This window comes from Aegilops tauschii, chromosome 3, assembly GCF_002575655.3.
Source record: "Aegilops tauschii subsp. strangulata cultivar AL8/78 chromosome 3, Aet v6.0, whole genome shotgun sequence".
NCBI lineage: Eukaryota > Viridiplantae > Streptophyta > Magnoliopsida > Poales > Poaceae > Aegilops > Aegilops tauschii.
The window spans coordinates 435,777,245-435,800,079 of NC_053037.3; positions in this window are offsets into that span (position 1 = coordinate 435,777,245).

The window sequence follows — 22,835 nt, forward strand, 5'->3', positions numbered from 1 at the left end:
TTCAACTTTAATAGGTTCAACTACTTTTACTTCAATGGGAGGATGATATTTAAACCACTTCTCCTTAGGGAGATAAACATGAGTAGTAAATGATTCACAGAAAGAAGCTACTATCTCAGAGTCAAGTCCATATTTAGTGCTAAATTCACGAAAAACATCGGTATCCATAAAAGATTTAACACAATCAAACTAAGGTGATATACCTAACTCCTTACCTTCGTCGAGTTCCCAATCTTCAGCGTTGCGTTTAATTCTTTCCAATAAATCCCATCTGAATTCAATAGTCTTCATCATAAAAGAACAAATACAAGAAGTATCGAGCATGGAGCGATTATTGAGAGAAAGCCGAGCATAAACTTTTGAATAATAATTTCTCTTGAGAGCTCATGATTGGGGCATGAATATAACATTGACTTAAGCCTCCCCCAAGCTTGAGCGATACTTTCTCCTTCGCGAGGCCAAAAATTATATATATAATTGCGATCACGATGAACCAGATGCATAGGATAAAACTTCTGATGAAATTCCAATTTCAATCGGTTATAGTTCCATGATCCAATATCATCACATAGCCTAAACTATGTCAATGCCTTTCCCTTCAAAGATAAAAGGAAGACCTTCTTCTTGATAACATCCTCGGGCATACCTGCAAGCTTAAATAATCCACAAACTTCATCCACATAGATTAGGTGCATATCGGGATGTAATGTTCCATCTACTGTAAAAGGATTAGCTAGCAGTTTCTCTATCATACCCGAAGGAATTTCAAATTAAACATTGTCAGTAGGTTCAGTAGGTTGAGGAGAAACTCTTTGCTCTACTGGTCGGGGTGAAGATACCCCGAACAAGCCCCTCAAAGGATTATTTTCCATAGTAACAAGTGACAGTAAATTTCAGCACACTATAGAAATTTTTCCTTACTAAATTCCACCTACCAAAGGCGCTTCACTCCCCAGAAATGGCGCCAGAAAAGAGTCTTGATGACCCACAAGTATAGGGGATCTATCATAGTCCTTTTGATAAGTAAGAGTGTCGAACCCAACGAGGAGCAAAAGGAAATGACAAGCAGTTTTCAGTATTCTCTGCAAGCACTGAAATTATCGGTAACAGATAGTTTTGTGATAAGGTAATTCGTAACGGGTAACAAGTAACAAAAGTAAACAAGGTGCAGCAAGGTGGCCCAATCATTTTTGTAGCAAAGGACAAGCCTGGACAAACTCTTATATAAAGGAAAGCGCTCCCGAGGACACATGGGAATTATCATCAAGCTAGTTTTCATCATGCTCATATGATTCGCGTTCGTTACTTCGATAATTTGATATGTGGGTGGACCGGTGCTTGCGTACTGCCCTTCCTTGGATAAGCATCCCACTTATGATTAACCCCTCTCGCAAGCATACGCAACTACGAGAGAATAATTAAGGTAAACCTAACCATAGCATGAAACATGTGGATCCAAATCAGCCCCTTACGAAGCAACGCATAAACTAGGGTTTAAGCTTCTGTCACTCTAGCAACCCATCATCTACTTATTACTTCCCAATGCCTTCCCTAGGCCCAAATAATAGTGAAGTGTCATGTAGTCGACGTTCACATAACACCACTAGAGGATAGACAACATACATCTCATCAAAATATCGAACGAATACCAAATTCACATGACTACTTATAACAAGATGTCGGGGAAACGACACCTATGGGATCACAAGAATCCCTACTACGGTTGCCGGGGCACGGGGTTGCGAGAAGAGCAGGATTAGTAACCAGCACAAGGATCGTTTACCCAGGTTCGGGCCGCGAGGATGCGTAAAACCCTAGTCCTGCTTTGGTGGGTGTATTTCAGAGAGTTCTTGAGCTCTCGAACTAGCTGTGGTGAGTGCGTGATTTGAAAGAGCCGAATCCTTCTCCAGTATGCCATGGGCCTCCTTTTATAGTCGAAGGGGCTGCCACAGTGGCACACAGGAGGTGGAAAGGCGCACAGTTCCCTGAGCTTATCGCTCGTATTACAGGACAAGACGCATTTAATGCGTAGCTTAGGTGTCCCCTTGCTTTATTGGGGACGGGGGAGAGGCCTGTCCCGTCCATTGCCTCTCCTCCTTGCTTCGACACGTGCCCTGGCCAGCAAGGCATGCGGCGCCACGTAGGCAGGCAGGCAGCTGAGGTGGCGCGGTGGTGGATCCTCCACGAAGATCTGCATGCCGCCACGCAGGTGCTTGATGAGTTGGCCTGGGAGCTGCATGTTGCCACGCAGGTGCCTGCCCAGCTGGTTGGGCTGGCAGCTGCATGTGAGTGGCGGTGGAAACTTGGTTGGCGCGGGCCTGGCGGTGGATCTGCTTGCGTCCTTGGTGAGGGCCTTCCCGGGTGGCCCGGCAAGGGTCTTGCCGCCTAGCCCGGCAAGGGTCTTGCCGTGGCGCGCTGTCGTCCCCGGCAAGGACCTTGCCGGGGGTCTGGTGGCCTTCCTCGGCAAGGATCTTGCCGAGGATCACCGTCTTCTAATCCTCATCTGATCTTGAGTGTTCCTTGTCTTCACAAAGATCTGCATGCCATCACGGAGGTGCCTCCCGAGCCCTGGCCCAACGTGATGTTGGAGATCGTGGGCTCAAGGGTGGCTCGCTCTGTTGGTGTGGGGCGAGCTGCCCCGGCAAGGGTGTTGCCGGGGGAACCTGCTTCGTCCCTCTGCTCTTTGTGGTCTTGGCCTTGGCGTTGCTCTGATTATCTTGGGTTTCGGTCTTACCTTGGCTCACCTCCCCTGTTCTGCTTGGTGTGACCGTGGCCGTGGCTCCGACTGCCCGTGCATAGGTAAAGGGGTACAAAAGTGCGCCCCTCTTTTTGTACACTGACAGGAGCCCCCGGGCCTGGGTCACACATAAGCGCGACACGTTGTTGGGCCAGGCCCAAACTGGTGCGCGGGCAGGCGGGGCAGTTTTTACCGCGGTAAAACTTTTCGCGCGCTGCGCTTTCCACGACCCGTGCGCACGGCGCGGCGTGGCGTGGAGGGGCGTGCGTGACGTGGGCGGCATGCGTGGGGCGGTTCCCACACGCAGGCGTCACATCGCAGTAAATGGGCAGCGCGACCCGCGGCTTCCCCATAAAAAAGGGATAACCGCGAGCACACTGTTCTTTTTACCCTTCGCGCAATCCCAATCTCGAAAGCCTCCGCTCTTCTTCCTCTCCTTCTCCAAGCTTCGCTCCTTCTCGCCACCGTTGCGCTTCCGCCACCCTCTGTCCTGCCCTCCTCCCCCAGCCGCTATGGCGCCAAAATCCACCAAGGGCAAGGGAGTGGCCAAGGACGCCGGAGCCGCCGGAGAGTGCGCTGGCGGTGCAGCGGACGCAGTCCGCCTTCTTCCCCTCGACAGCTGACGTGTTCAAGCTTCGGGAATCCTTCAGGCCCCTGTGGGGGGTGAAGACGGGGGGGGGGGGGGAGAGAATTCGGGGCATCCAGCCACGCGCATCATCCCCGCCGAGTGCGCCGAGGCTGCCCCAAATTGGTACCCCTTCTTTGTCGATTATTTTTCCTGCGGGCTCTGTCCTCCCTTCTCCGATTTCTTCTGCGACGTCATGCATACATTTGGCTTCCGCCTCCTGGATTTTACTCCGAATGCGGTGGCGTGCATGGCCCTTTTCGCGCATCTCTGCGAGGGCTTCGTCGGGGTGCACCCCAACACGGCGCTCTTTCGCCATTACTTCTCCCCTCGGATCCAACCTGGGGCCGCCATCTCCGATTGCATCGCCTGGGTCTCAAGGTCCAAGGGAGCGTATCCGGAGGGCACCATGAAGGAGAGGTGGGAAGAATGGTGGGGCCGGTGGTGCTGGATCGAGGAGAAGGACCCGCCGGCGTTCTGCGAAGTTCGCCGGGCGCCGCCGGTCCGCAGAAGCGATTGGAGCGACGTCGACGCTGACAACGAGAAGCTCACGGTCGCCACCACCAGGATCCTCTGGCTCACCAAGGCCGGGCTCACCCTTGAGATGATCGGGCGGACTTCATCCATCGCCGGATCGCTCCACTGCATAAGAAGGGGAGGCCAGCCTGGCTCTTCACGAACCCCGCCGACATCATGCGGCCTCGTCCCGGCCTCGACCATAACTTCACAGTGATGGGACACGCCCATTTCTGCCAGCGGCTCTTCCAGCTTGATGTGGGCCGTGACGGCGAGGTTGAGCGGACCGGCAAGGTCGCGAGGGCCGCTGCGAAGGCCGGCAAGGTCCTCAAGGGGCCTCTGTTCAAGCTACCGACAGGGGTGGTCCCGTTGTGTAATAACTCGCGCCGGTCCGATATCATAGCCATGATGCCGGACTGCAACGCGCATGGCCCCGACCCAAGCTGGAAGGAGCCGGAGGACACCAAGGTGCAACAGTTCTTTCATACTCTGCACGAGGGGTACGTCAACGCCGACGCCGAGCGGCTGCTTTTCTAGGACACCACCCAGGCGGAACTGGACTACATCGCCACCAGGGCGAGGGAGGCACAGCTTGCCGAAGAGGCCGGCAGCGCTGGCGGTGTGGAGGACAAGGCCGCGACGGCCGCGGAGGAGGAGGAGCTCGCCCGGTGGGCGGCGGCCGCCGGGAAAGCCCGCAACGCCGGCACCGAGGCTCCTCTGGTTGAAGATGTGGTCGGCGAGTCGTCGTTGGAGGAGGCCGAGGCTGCAGGCCCGACGCCGACTACGGGGAGAGGGCGAGTCCTGCGGCGGGCTAGTTCCGGCGAGCCGATCCGGCCCGGCAGGGTTGCGCGGCCGCAGCTGACCTTGGAGGGGTCCGGGCACCACACGAGGGCCGCAGCGGCGAAGAAGCCGGCGAAGGCTGCGGTGAAGAAGAAGACAACCGCCCCTTCTTCATCCACGCGTGTCTAGACACCGCCTCCTTCCCCTCCTCCGGCGGATGTTGACGCGGAGGTCACTTTCGATTATGGATCCCTCAGCCCGAGGAGGAAGAGGAAGACAGCAGAGGAGGAGGCGGACGACGAGTAAGTATCTGGTTCCTTTTGTTATCTCTGCCCCCTTCAATCTGTGTTTCTCATCTTGACTTATCTTCGTCTTTGCAGGGACGTGGAGACGCTGGCCCAGAGAGTGAAGAGGGCCAAGGTCTCGGCGGGTGGCCAGCCCCCGGTTGGTACTTCGAGGGCGCCACTCGTGGTGTTGAGCAGCCCGGACAGCAGCCCTCGGCATAGCCCCCAGCGTAAGTTCATCACTCTTCTCCTGTCGACATGTGTCAGGGGCACGACACTTTGGTGCTGACCTTGCCAGGTATGCAGGAGGAGAGCAGCAGCAGGAGGAGCCGCAGAGGGCTACTTCCAACACGCCGCCCCCATCGACCACGCCGCCCCGAGGGGCGTCCCCGGCAAGGGCGCCAAGCACCGAGCCCACGCACATGGAGGAGGAGGAGGAGAACTTGGGCGCTGGCGGGCTTGCCTCGACGCCAAATGTTGGCGGGGAGGGGACTTCCGTTTCCCAACCTGGTACTGGCGCAGGTAAGTCGTTCGCCGTTTGTCCCTGTTCCTTTTTCTTTCTAGCTCTTGGTCTTGGCCTTGCCTCACTCCCTTCTTTGGTGTCTAGATCCCTCCTCGGTGAACCCAGAGGATGTGGACACCGTCACCGAGGGTGTCGCCAAGGCCGTCGAGGCAGACGCCGAGAAGATCGCCACGGAGGTGGCCGCCAAGGGCGCTGCTGAGGACGCCGCTGAGGAGACCGGCAAGGGGCCTGCCGGGGAGGCCGGCGGGGCCGCTGCCGAGGAGGAGGAGGAGGCGGCTGAGGACCAGCCTTCCTCTTCTGCTGCTTCCGGCTCCGGCAAGTACCTGAGGGTGAGTGACGACTTGTTCGTCCATCTTCCAGGCGCGTCGAGCACCAGGACACCCGTTGAGGGAGAGGTGTTCGACGACGAAGTGCTCGCCGCTGCCGGGCTTGAAGTCGTCGACGAGCCGATCGTTGGTGGCGATGGCTCGCAGGAAGAGCGGCTCCTCCACGCCATGGGCGGCAGCTTCCGGAAGCTCCAGGCACTCCACCGCGCTCGCCTGGACAAGGTTAAGTCCAGGACGGCGGTGGTGGAGAAGGTGGAGGCGGACCTCCAGAAGCGCGTTGCCGAGACGCAGGACTAGTTCCGCAAGGCTCACACAGAGCTGAAGGCTGCCTAGGGCGAGCTGGCCAAGCGCGATGTGGAGCTCACCATGAAGCTGGCCGACATCAAGAAGGCCCAGGAGACGGCGGAGGGCTTGGCCGCGGCAGCCGAGGCCGCCCGGACTCAGCACCAGGCCGCACTGAACTCCCAGGAGGAGGACCTCGCTGCGTGCGAGGAGAAGCTTGCCGCCATGCTCTGCGGCAAGGATGAAGAGGTGGAGAAGCTTGTCTTGCAGCGGACTGGCGAACTGGAGCAGACCCAGGTTCACACCGGCAAGGTGAAGGAGCTGGAGGCGGAGCGGGACGAGCTGAAGGAGCAGGCCCTGAAGCTGTCCCAGGAGAAGGACACGCTCAACAACGCCCTGATGGAGGCGCAGGGCGCGGCCGTTAGCAGGGTCGGGGAGCTCTCCGAGGCCAATAACTCCATCAAAGACCTCAAGCTAAAGCTGGAGGGTCTCGAGAATGTGCTGTCGGAGGCCAAAACCCGAGAGGGGACCCTGGCCAAGGAGCTGGAGGCCGAGAAGCAGTTGCGGAAGAACGAGGGCCTCAACTTCGCGGATCACGTGGAGGGCGAGAACCGCTGGCTCGACTGCCTCGCCACCGTCGCCAACCAGGCCACCGCGCAGCTGGCCACCATGGGGATGCCGAACGTGAGGTATGTCCCAGAGCGGAGCATGAGCGCCAACTGCAGCCTGACCCTGTTCTTTGAGAAGGTTGTCGGTGCTTTGGAGTGGCTTCACGCCAACCGGGCGGCCTCGCTGGCCGACGAGGCCCGGAGGCTTTGCCAGGGCGCCATGACCAAGGTTCTCACCAAGGTGGCACACTGGTACCCCGACCTCGACTTCGACGCCGTGCTGGAGAGCTTGCCGGAGGGTACTGACCTCGCGCCGCTCAGGGAGCGCATCAAGCCCATCATCAGCCGTGTCGGCGGAATTCTGAGGGTGGAGGGCCAGCGCCGGGATTAGGCACCCCGTTTCTTATCGCCGCTGCAGGTTCACAACCAAGACAATTGCTATCTCTAGTTAGAACCGCAGTAACAATTTGATGTAATATGACTCTGCAACACTTTTAGTATTATGCATGTTATTTTCCTGTTCGATTTTCCTTTGTATGTCGACCCTACGTTAACTGGGTAGGTTTGCCAGCACGTAAACCCAGGGTGGCGTCTTGGGGACGGATCCCCATTGGCCTGCCGGGTGCGCTTGCTGCCGGGCAAACAACCTTGTCGCCCTTAGCGCGGCCGCCCGAACTATTGAGCTTGACTCGAGTCAGAATCGAGAGCGTTGCCAGGTGCGGAAGGCTACCCCACCACTCTCGACGCGGCCGCTTGAGCTGTTGAGCGGACTCGAAACAGAACAAGGGCGTTGCCAATTGCGGGAGGGCCCCTTTGCGTGCAGGTTTCTCATAGATAGGCAAGATCTCCGAGGACGATAACCTTATATATATATAAGGAAATAACTCAAAGCTCTGAATGACTTAGCTTCTCTGTCGCCGCACTGGCGTCCTTCGCGTTCGCAGGCGGCGCCTTTTCTCCTGGCCGTCTCCTTTTGGGGAGCTATGGCGACGAAGAACTGCTAGGCTGGCTACTAGACCAGATTCTCACAATTGCGCCCCCTACCTGGCGCGCCAAGGATGTCGGGGAAACGACACCTATGGGATCACAAGAATCCCTACTACGGTTGCCAGGGCGCGGGGTTGCGAGAAAAGCAGGATTATTAACCAGCACAAGGATCGTTTACCCAGGTTCGGGCCGCGAGGATGCGTAAAACCCTAGTCCTGCTTTGGTGGGTGTATTTTAGAGAGTTCTTGAGCTCTCGAACTAGCTGTGGTGAGTGCTTGGTTCGGAAGAGCCGATTCCTTCTCCAGTATGCCATGGGCCTCCTTTTATGGTCGAAGGGGCTGCCACAGTGGCACACAGGAGGTGGAAAGGCGCACAGTGCCCTGAGCTTATCGCTCGTATTACAGGACAAGACGCATTTAATGCGTAGCTTAGGTGTCCCCTTGCTTTAATTGGGACGGGGGCGAGGCCCGTCCCGTCCGTCGCCGCTCCTCCTTGCTTCGACACACGCCCTGGCCAGCGATGCATGCAGCGCCACGTAGGCAGGCAGGCAGGCAGCTGAGGTGGAGCCTCCACGAAGATCTTCATGCCGCCACGCAGGCACTTGATGAGTTGGCCTGGGAGCTGCATGTTGCCACGCAGGTGCCTGCCCAGCTGGTTGGGCTGGCAGCTGCATGTGAGCGGCGGTGGAAACTTGGTTGGCGCGGGCCTGGCGGTGGCCCCGCTGGCGTCCTTGGTGAGGGCCTTGCCGGGTGGCCCGGCAAGGGTCTTGCCGCCTGGCCCGGCAAGAGTCTTGCCGTGGCGCGCTGTCGTCCCCGGCAAGGACCTTGCCGGGGGTCTGGTGGCCTTCCTCGGCAAGGATCTTGCCGAGGATCGTCGTCTTCTAATCCTCATCTGATCTTGAGTGTTCCTTGTCTTCACAAAGATCTGCATGCCACCACGGAGGTGCCTCCCGAGCCCTGGCCCAACGTGATGTTGGAGACCGTGGGCTCAAGGGTGGCTCGCTCTGTTGGTGTGGGGCGAGCTGCCCCGGTAAGGGCCTTGCCGGGGCTGCTGAGGCTGCCCTCTGCTCTTTGTGGTCTTGGCCTTGGCGTTGCTCTGATTATCTTGGGCTTCTGTCTTACCATGGCTCATCTCCCCTGTTCTTCTTGGTGTGACCGTGGGCGCGGCTCCGACTGCCCGTGCAGAGGTAAAGGGGTACAAAAGTGCGCCCCTCTTTTTGTACACCGACACAAGACTTCTCCCATGTCCTCAGGAACAAATGTAACTACTCACAAATCATATTCATGTTCATAATCAGAGGGGTATTAGTATGCATAAAGGATCTGAACATATGATCTGCCACTGAATAAACCAACTAGCATCAACTACAAGGAGTAATCAACACTACTAGCAACCCACAGATACCAATCTGAGGTTTTGAGACAAAGATCGGATACAAGAGATGAACTAGGGTTTGAGAGGAGATGGTGCTGGTGAAGATGTTGATGGAGATTGACTCCCTCCCGATGAGAGGATCGATGGTGACGATTTCCCCCTCCCAGAGGGATGTTTCCCCGGCAGAACGGCTCCGCTGGAGCCCTAGATTGGTTCTGCCCAGGTTCCGCATCGAGACGGCGGCGCTTCGTCTCGAAAGCTTCCTTCTGATTTTTTCAGGGCGAAAGACACCTTATACCAGAAGATGGGCATCAGGGGGCTGCCAGGTGGCCCACGAGGCAGGGGGCGTGCCCAGGGGGGTAGGGTGCGCCCTCCACCCTCGTGGATGGTGGGTGGCCCCCCTCTAGTGCTTTCTTCGCCCAATATTTTTAATATATTCCAAAACTCACTTTCGTGGAGTTTCAGGACTTTTGGAGTTGTGCAGAATAGGTCTCTAATATTTGCTCCTTTTCCAGCCCAGAATTCCAGCTGCCGGCATTCTCCCTCTTCATGTAAACCTTGTAAAATAAGAGAGAAAAGGCATAAGTATTGTGACATAATGTGTAATAACAACCCATAATGCAATAAATATTGATATAAAAGCATGATGCAAAATGGACTTTTCAAGGACCTCTAGTCAGACTAGTTGTAGCCACACACATCACACTGGCTTTTACTGTATATTTCATGCGATTACATTTGACATATCGAGATCTAAGCAATCTACAATAGGATGAAAAGACTGGCATCCTTCACATTATTGGCGAACTCAGTTCATAGAAACAAGCAATTCAACCATTCTGTGGGTAAATCAAAAGCGCCACTGGAATATTTTTCACTACCCCAATCATACACGCAAAAAGGGGCGACGTCACCATAGGGGCTGGTATGGGCAGCCGCCTTGGGTGGATGGAAAGTGTGCACCTAGTTTGAGTCGTCCAGGTTGGCCCAGGCTAGTTTTGTTCGTACCAACGCAATAGCAGGCAATGTAAAAAATGTAGAAAAATGTTTCAATTTGGATGGGCCAATAACGTAAGTGCAAGGCAGGCCCTATAAAAGGCTTGCGGCCCAAACGAGCGCCTCCCATATCGATCGATAGCAGGAAAAACCCCAATTCGTTCGCTCCAGCCTCCAGTCTGGTTTGATCCTAACCTAGCCGCCGTTGGACAAACCGACACAACACTTCCTCGCGCTCTCGTTGGAGGGCGGTCGCTGGGCTTCAAGCGAATTGAAGGACAAGAAGATGAAGATCCAACCCTGGGTGTAGCCTGCGTGGGAGACAACAGCGGCAGCACGGGCATGGCATCGAGCTTGCACAAACGGAAAGTCGTAGCTTGCAAGAGCAGCATGCGCAACGAGCAGGTACATTACATCCCTGATTATATCTAATTCAAGTGTTAAATTTATGGCCAATAGTTAAACCTGACGGTGTTGTAAAACTGCTTGTATGTAGGGAATCTATGAGAAAATGAAATCAAATTCTGCTTATTTTATAACTCCCCCAATCAATACTAAACTGACTGATTCTGATGTATCTAATCATGTTTCTGGTGCAAACATACAAGCTCATGTTATTCTTGAGCCTGAAGTGTCTAGTGAACAGACTGCTAATGAAGGATTTGATGCAAACATTTTACATGCTCCTGGTGATGAACATATAGTGTCTAATGAGGGATCTAATGCAAGCATTTTGCAAGCTCCCATTGAAGGATTTAGTGTCTAATGATGATCTGCTATGTTGAGAGAGACATAGAGATTTGCAGGCATTGATGACAAGCAAATTATAGTACATTTTCATGGCTTGAGGAAACGTCGAGGCCATCTACCAGAAAGTCCCCGTATCATGACAACATAGCATAAATACTTTTTTAATATGTTTTTTGAAACTATTGGCATACTTGTGCAGGATAGATATATTGATATGCAGTTTGCGCACTGGTTATAGGTGCAATTACACTTCGATATTTTCATGAAGAGAACGAATAACTCAAGCAGGTACAGACCATGTTAGTAGTCCTTGCACACCATGTTGAATTTTGTGTTTTTTGGTGCTTACATCATTTAGTGTTCTATAATCTGAACTACTTTGGATCATTAGCTGGTTTTCAAAGTGCATCACTACAAAAAAAAGACACATCCGTTTTTGACACTTCTGTGACGATAATTGTGACAAAACCCGGTATCATCATAGATGTGGTGGGCTCCTACTTCTATGACAAAAAATCATGACATAAAATGGGCTTTCGTCCTGGGCGGGCCGGAGACGCAGCTGCATGACATTCTTTGGGCCGTCCATGACGGAGAAAACCATGGTAGAAGCAAGGGCGAGGAAAATATCGGGGGAGTTCCCGGTTACGGTGGGTGGTCGGGGGCCGAGCGATGCGCTTTTCTCTCGTACGTACGCGCGTGTGTGCGAGGCGTTGCGCTCTAACTGAACCCGAGCGATTGCACTGCAGGCTACGCGTTACTGAACCCGAGCGATCGATCGATCCCTTGCTGTTAACTGAACCCGAGTGATTCTTTTGCTACTGCTGCTAACTAAAGCCGATCGATGCTGCCTCTAGATGAACAGTGAGCGTTGTGGGGGGAGGTTGGATGAACAGTTCCCGGTGGGGGGTTGGATGGACAGGACCCCGTGGTAGTAGAGGCCGTTGCCGCTGGATGAATAGGACCTCGATCGATCCAGCCGGTTGATGAACAGGACCCCATGGAGGGCTGGATGAACAGGACCCCGTGGAGGGCTGGTTGAACAGTAACTGGTGGAGGGCTGGTTAAACAGTAGCCGGTGGAGGGTTGGATGAACAGTAGCCCATGGAGGGTGGTTGAACATGACCCCATGGAGAGGGCTGGTTGAACAGTAGCCGGTGGAGGAGCGCGCGGTGGAGGCTGGATGAACAGGAGCCCATGGATGAACAGTCGCAGGTGGAGGTTGGAGGAGGTCGACGGTGGTTGAACAGGAGCCCGTGGAGGCTGGAGGAGGTCGACGGTGGAGATGAACAATATCCTGTGGAGTCCCGTTTTGCGGTATGCCACACCCCTCCCGATGAACAGGACCCCCGTTTCGACCGTAGCGCTCCAACACAAGTCCGTTTCCTCCGTTTTGCAGTACGCCACACCCCTCCCGATCAACATGACCCCGTTTCTACTGTAGGAGGTCTGTTTCCTCCGTTTTGCGGTACACCAGACCCCTCCCGATGAACATGATCCCGTTTCCACCGTGGCCGGTCGAACACAAGGCCGTTTCCTCCGTTCTGCGACACCAGGCCTCGTTTCCATCGTCTGTTTTGTCCAAGACGATTGGCTCCCGATGAACAGCACGCGTTCCGTTGCCTCCCGACGAACACGACGCATTCCGTTGCCTCCGCATGAACACGACGACGACGCAGTTTCTCCGTTCCGACCCAGCCACATCCATGTACACGAGCCCTGGCCGTACGTATGCGCAAGTAGGCATTCGAGACCCCGCCCGTATGTACGTACGTGGCCGTATTTACTTTCTTGCACCCTGGCTGCTGTACGTACGTGTACATGCTACGTGCGCGCCTCTACTACCACACGTGTGCGCCTCTACTAACACACGTGCGCGCCTCTACATCGACCAGTATGTACGTACACGTTCGCGACCAGAATGACAATGCTGCGTACGCTTCGACCAGGTGGGTCCCGACTATCAGGCACTTCCTTGCGTGTGAAGATGTAGCTGGTGGGTCCTCGCAGTCAGGGGGGCGAATCATTTTTTTACCCGCAATATGGACGCACTTCCTTGCGTGCGAAGATGTCGCTGGTGGGTCCTAGCAGTGAGGGGGGAAACATTTTTTTCGTGAAATACGGTGGCCCGTCCGGTGGGTCCTTGCTGTCAGGTGGAGGAATCATTATTTTCCGCGTAATAAGGAGGCACTTCCTTGCTATAGTCGTGGACCCAGCTGTCAGCCTCTCCACGTACAGTACTCTTCTGATCGAATTCGGTCGTTGACCACGCCGCGCCAAGAGCAACAGGGCGGTGGACGACGGCGAAGCCTAGGAAGGGGACGACGCGGAGCTGGGGGAGATGCAGCAGTGGATGCCCACGCGGAGGGGAGTACGTGGGTTGACTGCTTCGGCTGCGGTGTGAGGCTGCGGTCGCCCCAGGGCCTTGCTAGCAGTGGGAGTGGTAGGGGGCGGTGAGGCCTCCACGGTAGCACAGCCGGCCACGGGAGGCAGGAGCAGGCGGGACGACCGGCGCTGCTTTGGGCGGCTGGAGCAAGAAGACCAGAGGTTGAAGAGTCACGATGGCCGTTGGATGGACATCGTACGGTCACTACAGCTAGAATCGTTTATATTGACTAAGTTGACAAAGCCCTTGGTACGCGTCAACTTAGTAGGCCCACAGGTCAGCCTCCGAAATGGTGTGCCCAGATATCAGGGGGAGGAATCATTTTTTGGGTGGCTAAAGCTAGAATATCCGAGATTGAAGAAGAAGCACGACATCTGTTGGATGGACATCCAACGACCACTACTGCTAGAACCGTTTGTTGACTATAAGTTGACAAAGCCTTGCATACGCGTCAACTAAATTTTTTTAGGGGACGTGTCAACTTAGTAGGCCCACAAGTGTGTGGCAGAGAACTTATAGCCCATTTGCGATTTGTAAGAATGTACATCCCATTTTTTTATTCTATTGGAATTTACTATAGCCCATTTACAGTTTGTTAAAAGTACAACCCATTTTCTAGCTAGGACAACAATTAATAATTTCAGCCAACCGTTCAAAACAGAATTAAATAAAATTTCCCACATTTTGATGGGATTCAAAATATTTTTATCCCAAAATTTCTAGTCAGATTAAATACAATTTCAATATAAATTTGTATTACGTAAAAATCCAACGAAACATTGCGCGCGCAACAATTAATGAAATTAAAATTTTGAAAATCCGAAAGTAATATTTTATAAACTAATTACGTGTTTGGTGCATGTTTTTATAGTTACTGCCTAGTTTTTATAATTACATCCCATTTATTATTTCTTAAAGCCCATTTTCTTGTTAAGCCTAATGCATCCCTCCTAGGAAAGATTTGCAGCCCAGCGGGGCGGAGAATAACAAGTTGACCCGGATTGTGTACAACTGTCAGCCCAGTTGCATTGCTGATGTTGAAAAAAGGCGTGTGTAGTACAGTACAACCTTACATGGCTACTCAGCCCACATTCAGCGACGCCGGAAAGGCCCAGACAAGGCTTCTGTACAACTTTTTCAAGTCATTGAGCTCAATTAACAATTTAAGAAAAGTTTAGGGTACAGTGGAACCTAGTTAAAAGCTGTGAGGAGCGAAGAAATAATGCAACGGGTCCCACTTGTGCATGTGCGCGTGTGCGCGTGTGCATGTGTTTGTGTGTGTGTGTGTGTATGTGAGAGAGAGGGAGAGACCCATCGGTCGATGCTCGTAAATACATCTTTCAGCCATATGCATTGATGATGCTCAGTAAAAACTTATATAGGTGACACAATCATATAGAACATCATAGCACACTGAACTTGCATACAAAAATTTCACGCAGGCGGCACAATCAGGGTGGAAGCAATGGATCGCTACGGGTAGGGCTATGTTGAAACCAAGGAACTTGTACATAATGGTCCATCATCTTTATCAATGATGGGGAAATATCTTGAATGTTGTGCAAAGAAAACAGATAGAAAACACAATATGTAAGTTCTGCTAGAACATTAAGTTGATGTACATCCCTTTCTAAAAAGAGTTCAGGTAAAAAAATAGAACATGTCACAATCAAATGTACTGGCACATCAGTGCTTCACACCCATAGCTCGGATATAACTAGATTCAGTTGTTACCTCAAATTAGAGCACATCCAGGCAGCCAACCCTGCCTCTTCTCCCAAATAAGCAGTGGCCTCCACCGCGCGATGGAGTAGGCCCTGTGCCATCCATCGTTCCGAGCAACACGGGGAAAGTATGACGTTGACTCCTGTAATGGACGTCATCGACGGACCCGGGCGCCAGCGGCGGCGGCAGGACTTCGATTGATGGATTGACCACTTCTTCGACATGCACGAACACTCGATACAGGTACATCCCTAACATGGTCTACGGCAGCCTTGGTGGCGACGAATAGTACAACCCCGGTTCCTGCACCGGTATCTCAACACCAATCACTTCGGTATGGTGGACGGCTTCTTCATCCATGCCATAACGGTCAGAGCCCAGTTGTCTGGAGGAACAAACATACTTACGAGCTCACCTCCAAGGTCATTGATAAGCTCATTCATGGACTCGCTGTTCCAAGCACGTCGAGGCATGCCATGGAAGGTAAGCTTTGTTAAAAACTCAAGCTCAGAGGGCACCGAGCCCCATCCTAGGTGCCACCGATCAAAGCTCACCAGCATGCCATCGCAGAACAAACGCCAGGAAGATTCGAACACACGACTGCAGTCGAAAGTTGTCTGGAACCTGACGAAGAAATCAGCCGGTGGCGGATAGACCTCGACGAGCAAGTCACTTATTTGGATGCCGTGCGGAATGCCAAGAGCTTTGACAAGGTCGTCCGGCGAGATGGGAGGCCGGTCGCCGTTGATGGTTACCATCAGCACTTTGCCGGCAAACTGGTCGTCAAGCGCCGCCATGCCACTGTTGAGCGACAGCATGCAGCGCCCGAAGGCAGGACGGACCTCAGGATCTCCGGCTCGGAGATCCGCATTAACCGGCGACATGATAGTGTGCTTGAGTACATGGAGTATAGGAGGGGGATTTGATAGAACTGGAGTAGGAATCGAGATTCCAGAGGTGGGGGAGGGGCGGGAGATTGGGGATGAAAAGGTAGCATGAATTTCGAACACGCGCCAATATGCTCTCGGCGCGCAAGCGCACGAAAACACCGGTGGCTCCTACATGTCGGCCTAAGAGTCCCTATTCTTTCTTTTTTTGAGAGCCCGACCTTTTTTCTAGGATCTTTTGAGAGCCCGGCCTGAGAGTCATGATTGACCTATTTGGCATTGCGTTACTACTCGGCCCATATTCAACGACAGCTCACTGGCCCAAACAAGTGTACATCATCGAAAAGACACTGAGCTCAAATTATAACTGGAAAAAGGAGATATACTCTAAACACAGGAGAATGGTGATGCCCTCATTTATCCCACCAGCAGTTCGAGACAATAAACAGTTCGAAACAACGATATATACATCATTCAAACACTGACTAGTGAATACTACTGACATAAACAGCAAGACATGATACTTCATAAGAAGTCTTGCTACACCACCAAAACGCACCCATCTACAGCGCTCAGACTCTCGTGATCCAGACGAGAATGACATTGTAAATAGAGGCAACTATTACATAGTAAGAGTGACATAGACGAGGATGACCAAATGACAAGGAATATGCATAACAAAAGAGAGATATACCCATCCAGAACAAGCAACAAAGACATCAAGTCATTCGAAGACGGATGATCCAACACCATCATAATTTGCAGCCCCGGTTCAACCACCAGTGATCTGGAGACACTAGTACTCCACCCTTTCGACGCAACAGCCCAATTACATATCAACCTGAAGGCTTGAACCACATCACTGCCAGTCGGACTCGACACATCCAAGCATCAAAGTTAATCCAGATGCCTTTGTCATTCTCACCTTCTTTTGGCTGCAGGCTGTATCGTTGACAATAAGGTTAGTGTGCTCCCGAACTCCTAGGGCTCGCCATGTAGACAGAGTTTTCCATAGCAAACAGAGCCTCTCTGCCATCAAGGTCCTTGCCAACGGTGATCTCCTGGTTAATCGGATAATTGAGTCCCATCTGCCAATATTTCTAATAATTTACAGCCCATTTGCTAATTATTAAGGTTTTTTTGGAGCCCATATTCTTTTTGTTAGCATTACAGCCCATATTGTGGCCACGGTTAAAAAATTATACGAAATTTTGCATATTTAGGTGCGGTCCGAACTGTTTTTAATCCCGAAATTTCGACTCACATTCAAACTGATTTTAAAAATGAATGTATATCAATATAAAATCCAACAAATTCTCCACGCATAAAAATTAATGTAATTTAAAATCTCGAAATGAAAAAAAAGATATTTGAAACTAATTGCCGGTTTGATGTGTTTTAAAAATGTACAACCCATTTCTCATTACTGATGGGCCATTTTCTCGATTAGCCGAATGAAAGCTCTCCTCGTCTTGAAAGATTTGCAGCCCAACAGGCCTGACAAAGCGACTTGGCAAATCACAAAAAAACTGGGCTATGGCCGTGGACCCAAGTGTCAGCCTCTCCACGTACAGTACTCTTCCGATGGAAGTCGTTCCTTGACCACGTTGACCACGCCGCGCGGAGAGCACCACGGCGGTGGACAACGGCGAGGCCTAGGAAGGGGATGACGCGGAGCAGGGGAAGACGCGGCAGTGGAAGCCCGCGCGGAGAGGAGTACAAGGGTTCACTGGTTTGGCTGCGGTGTGAGGCTGCCGTCGCCGCAGGGCCTGGCCAGCGGTGGGAATAGTAGGGGGCGGTGAGGCCTCCGCGGCAGCACAGCCGGCCACGGGAGGCAGGAGCATGCGGCACGACCGGCACTGCTTTGGGCGGCTGGAGCAAGAAGACCAAAGGTTGAAGAAGCACTACGGCCGTTGGATGGACATCGTACGGTCACTGGAGCTAGAATCGTTCATATTGACTAAAGTTGACAAAGGCCCCCGTCCCAGTCAACTTAGTAGACCCACAAGTCAGCCTCCCACCATGGTGGGTCCCAGCTAGCAGGGGGAGTATTCATTTTTTTGTGCGTAATAAGGAGGCACTTCCAGTGGGTCCGAGCTGACAGCGGGGGGAACGTTTTTTTCGCGAAATACGCTGGCCCGTCCGATGGGTCCCAGGAGTCAGGAGGAAACGTTTTTTTCGCGAAATAAGGTGGCCCGTCCGGTGGGTCCCTGCTGTCAGGTGGAGGAATAATTATTTTGCGCGTAATAAGGAGGCACTTCCTTGCGGCCGCCTGGACCCAGCTGTCAGCCTCTCCACGTACAGTACTCTTCCGATGGAAGTCGGTCGTTGACCATGTTGACCACGCCGCGCCGAGAGCACCAGGGCGGTGGTCTGGACGACGGTGAGGCCTAGGAAGGGGACGACGCGGAGCTGGGGAAGACGCGGCAGTGGAAGCCCTCGCGGAGAGGAGTACAAGGGTTCACTGGTTCGGCTGTGGTGTGAGGCTGTCATCGCCGCAGAATAACAGGGGGTGTGAGTGAGTAGAGGGATGGCCTGGCCAGCGGTGGGAGTAGTACGGGGCGGTGAGGCCTCCGCGGCATCACAACCGTCCACGGGAGGCAGGAGCACGCGACACGACCGGCGCTGCTTTGGGCGGCTGGAGCAAGAAGACCAGAGGTTGAAGAAGCACTACGGCCGTTCGATGGACATCGTACGATCACTGCAGCTAGAATCGTTTATATTGACTAAGTTGACAAAGCCCTTGGTACGCGTCAACTTAGTAGGCCCACAGCTCGGATTTGGCAGAGAACATATAGCCCATTTGCGATTTGTAAGAATGTACATCCCATTTTTTAATTCTAATGGAATTTACTACAGCCCATTTACAGTTTGTTAAAAGTACAGCCCAACTTCTAGCTAGGATAATGATTAATAATTTCAAACAACCGCTCAAAACAGAATTCAAAAAAAATCCCACATTTTGATGGGATCCGAAATATTTTTATCCGAAATTTCTAGTCAGGTTAAATATAATTTCAAAATAAAGTTGTATTACGTTAAAATCCAACGAAATATTGCGCGCGCAACAAATGATGATATTAAAATTTTCAAATTCCTAAAATAATATATTTTTCAAACTAATTACGTGTTTGGTGCATAGTAACTGTCCAGTGGAACCTAATTAAAAGCTGTCATGAGCAAATAAATAATTCAACGGGTCCCACTTGTGCGTGTGCGTGTGTGTGTGTGTGTGCGTGTGTGTGTGTGTGTGTGAGAGAGAGAGATAGAGAGAGAGACCCATCGGTCGATGCTCGTAAATACATCTTTCAGCCATATGCATTGCTGATGCTTAGTAAAAACTTATATAGTTGACACAATCATATAGAACATCATAGCACACTGAACTTGCATACAAAATTTCACGCAGGCGGCACAATCAGGATGGAAGCAGCGGATCGCTACGGGAAGGGCTATGTTGAAACCAACGAAGTCGTACATAACGGTTCATCGTCTTTATCAATGACGGGGAAATATCTTGAATGTTGTGCAAAGAAAACAGACAGACAACACAATAAGTTCTGCTAGCACATTAAGTTGACGTACAACCCTTACTAAAAAAAGTTCAGGTACAAAATTAGAACAGGTCACAATCAAATGTACTGGCATATCAGTGCTTCACACCCATAGCTCGGATTTAACTAGTATCTGACAAGATTCAGTTGTTACCTCAAATTAGAGCACATCCAGGCAGGCAGCCCTGCCTCTTCTCCCAAAGAAGTAGTGGCCTCCGCCGCGCGATGGAGTAGGCCCTGTGCTATCCATCGTTTCGAGCAGCATGGGGAAAGTCTGACGTTGACTCCTATAATGGACGTCGTCGACGGACCCTGCCACCAGCGGCAGCGGCAGGACTTCGATTGATGGATTGACCACTTCTTCGACATGCACGAACACTCGATATAGGTACATCCCTAATGTGGTCCGCGGCGGCCTTGGTGGCGATGAATAGTACAACCCCGGTTCCTGCACCGGTATCTCAACACCAATCACTCGGTGTTCCAAGCACGTCGAGGCATGCCGTGGAAGGTAAGCTTTGTTAAAAACTCAAGCTCAGAGGGCACCGAGCCCCATCCTGGGTGCCACCGATCAAAGCTCACCAGCGCAACATCGCAGAACAAACGCCGGGAAAATTCGAACACGCGACTGCAGTTGAATGTTGTTCGGAACCTGACGAAGAAATCAGCCGGTGGCAGACAGACTTCGACGAGCAAGTCACTTATTTGGATGCCGTGCGCAATGCCAAGAGCTTTGACAAGGTCGTCCAGCGAGACGGGAGGCCGGTCGCCGTTGATGGTTACCATCAGCACTTTGCCGGCAAACTGGTCGTCAAGCGCCGCCATGCCACTGTTGAGCGACAGCACGCAGCGACCGAAGGCAGGACGGACCTCAGGATCTCCGGCTCGGAGATCCGCGTTGACCGGCGACATGATAGTGCGCTTGAGTACAGGGAGTACAGGAGGGGGATTTGGGGGAACTGGAGTAGGAATCGAGATTCCAGAGGTGGGGGAGGGGCGGGAGATTGGGGATGAAAAGGTAGCATGAATTTCGAGCACGCGCCAATATGCTCTTGGCGCGCAAGCGCATGAAAACACCGGTGGCGCCCACATGTCGGCCTAAGAGTCCTTATTCTTTCATTTTTGGAGAGCCCGACCTTTTTTTCAGGATCTTTTGAGAGCCCGGCCTGAGAGTCATAATTGACCTGTTTGGCATTGCGTTACTACTCGGCCCATATTCAACGACACCTCACTGGCCCAAACAAGTGTACATCATCGAAAAGACACTGAGCTCAAATTATATAACTTGAAAAAAGGAGATATACTCTGAACACTGGAGAATGGTGATGCCTCATTTAGCCCACCAGTAGTTCGAGACAATAAACAGTTCGAAACAACGATATATACAACATTCAAACACTGACTAGTGACTACTACTGACATAAACAGCAAGACATGATAGTTCATAAGAAGTCTTGCTACACCACCAAAACGCACCCATCTGCAGCGCTCAGACTCTCGTGATCCAGACGAGAATGACATTCTAAACAGAAGCAACTATTACATAGTAAGAGTGACATAGACGAGGATGACCAAATGACAAGGAATATGCATAACAAAAGAAAGAACTACCCATCCAGAACCAGCAGCAAAGACAACAAAGTCATTCGAAGAGATGATCCAACACCATCATAATTTGCAGCCCCGCTTCAGCGACCAGTGATCTGGAGACACTAGTACTCCACCCTTTCGATGCAACAGCCCAATGACCTATCAACCTGAAGGCTTGAACCACATCACTGCCTGTCGTAATTGAGACATCCAAGGATCAAAGTTAATCCGGATGCCTTTGTCATTCTCTCCTTCTTATGGCTGCAGGTTGTATCATTGACAATTAGGGGAGTTTGCTCCCGAACTCCTAGGGCTCGCCATGTAGACACAGTTTTCCATAGCAAACAAAGCCTCTCTGCCATCAAGTTCCTTGCCAACGGTGATCTCCTGGTTAATCGGATAATTGAGTCCGAGAAACAGAGAGTGTGAACCAAGGCTGTTTACCCGTCTCCAACTCAAAAATCCTGAAGGACCCAACAAGCTGGTATCCTGCTCATAGACGTAACAGCCACTATCTGGAAACTCACGTATTTCATGGTGCTTGCATACAGTGGGGTATTTGCAATATAGCTTTTTTGGCCCATTTGTCCAAATGATCATCAGTCTTTTGCCGTTGTCTGATCGAGCGAGGAACCAGTTGTGCTTCCCTGTTTTTGGCGAAGGTGGTGTGATTACAAAGGGCAGTAACTATAGGGACACTGCATTATATCAAAAAGGACAACCAATGTTAATGTAAGATCAACATTGTTCAGAGTATGAGTACGATAATGCAAGAAACCGCATTGATATGTCCCTGTTGGAACTGGGAGGAAAATACAAGGAAATGTATACTGGGTTCGAAAATATAGAAGTGCCATGCATGGTTATACTCATGTTATCTCACAATCGATTCTTCACAGGAAACTACCATGTCATGCATGTTATGTAATCATGTTTTGTCCGCACAAACAAATTCTTCAAGGAAACTAATAGACCATGCATTGTTATACACTCATGTTCTGTGGGCAAAAAAATTGTGAGCATATTATTCTAGCCATTGATTGCTGAAGGCGAACATAGGTATGTACACATGGTAAGCATTACAGGATTTCACTAGTTCCGAATATAGAGTTCTCCATATGCACATTTACTTCCCTAATGTATGGTTAGATGAAACCAACAGTGTGATGCATGTTTCAACATCATGAAAATGAGGAAACTAACATGGCAATTGATACACACTCATATTTAGTAGTATATAGATTACTATAAAATAAGGAGAATATCAATATCTTCCTAACCGTTTGATTATTCAGGGGTACAAATTGGCTGTAATGACATGGTCACAATCGCATGAATTAACTCATTCCAAATATAGCTGATTTAAGGCGTCTCTAATACATTGCCAAAGTTCTACTCAAATTCTGCTAAAATAGGGACATGTCAATCATCACAAAAAGTTCAAACAGTGTCATGGCGTCATCATTAACATCAGAGGAAACAACTTACACGCGCCATCCCAGCAATACATGGTGCCATCTGCTTTGTCAATCACGTAGATGATGCCATTGTGTTCAATAGCATCACAGAAGTGTGTATCAACTTTGACGACGATCCACTGCGAGCTGAGCTGTCTCCAGCTAAAGAAGGCACCGGCGGAAAGATAGGCGAGTCCCTTGTCGAACAAGGCAATTAGCTTGAAGTCTGCGTAATCCGCATGTTGTGTGGGCACTTGGCAGATTACAATCTTCTGCAAAACAAGGTGCGTCCAATTGACGACGTAATCTAGATGACTTGGACCGCGACGGTAAAACTCTATATCATGCAACAGAGGAAGGATAATCTCATGGGAGGTCTGTAAGTTCATGAGCACCAACTTTTTCCCATCTTCTCTGACGGCAGCCATCCAGTGGGAGTTCAGGTCGA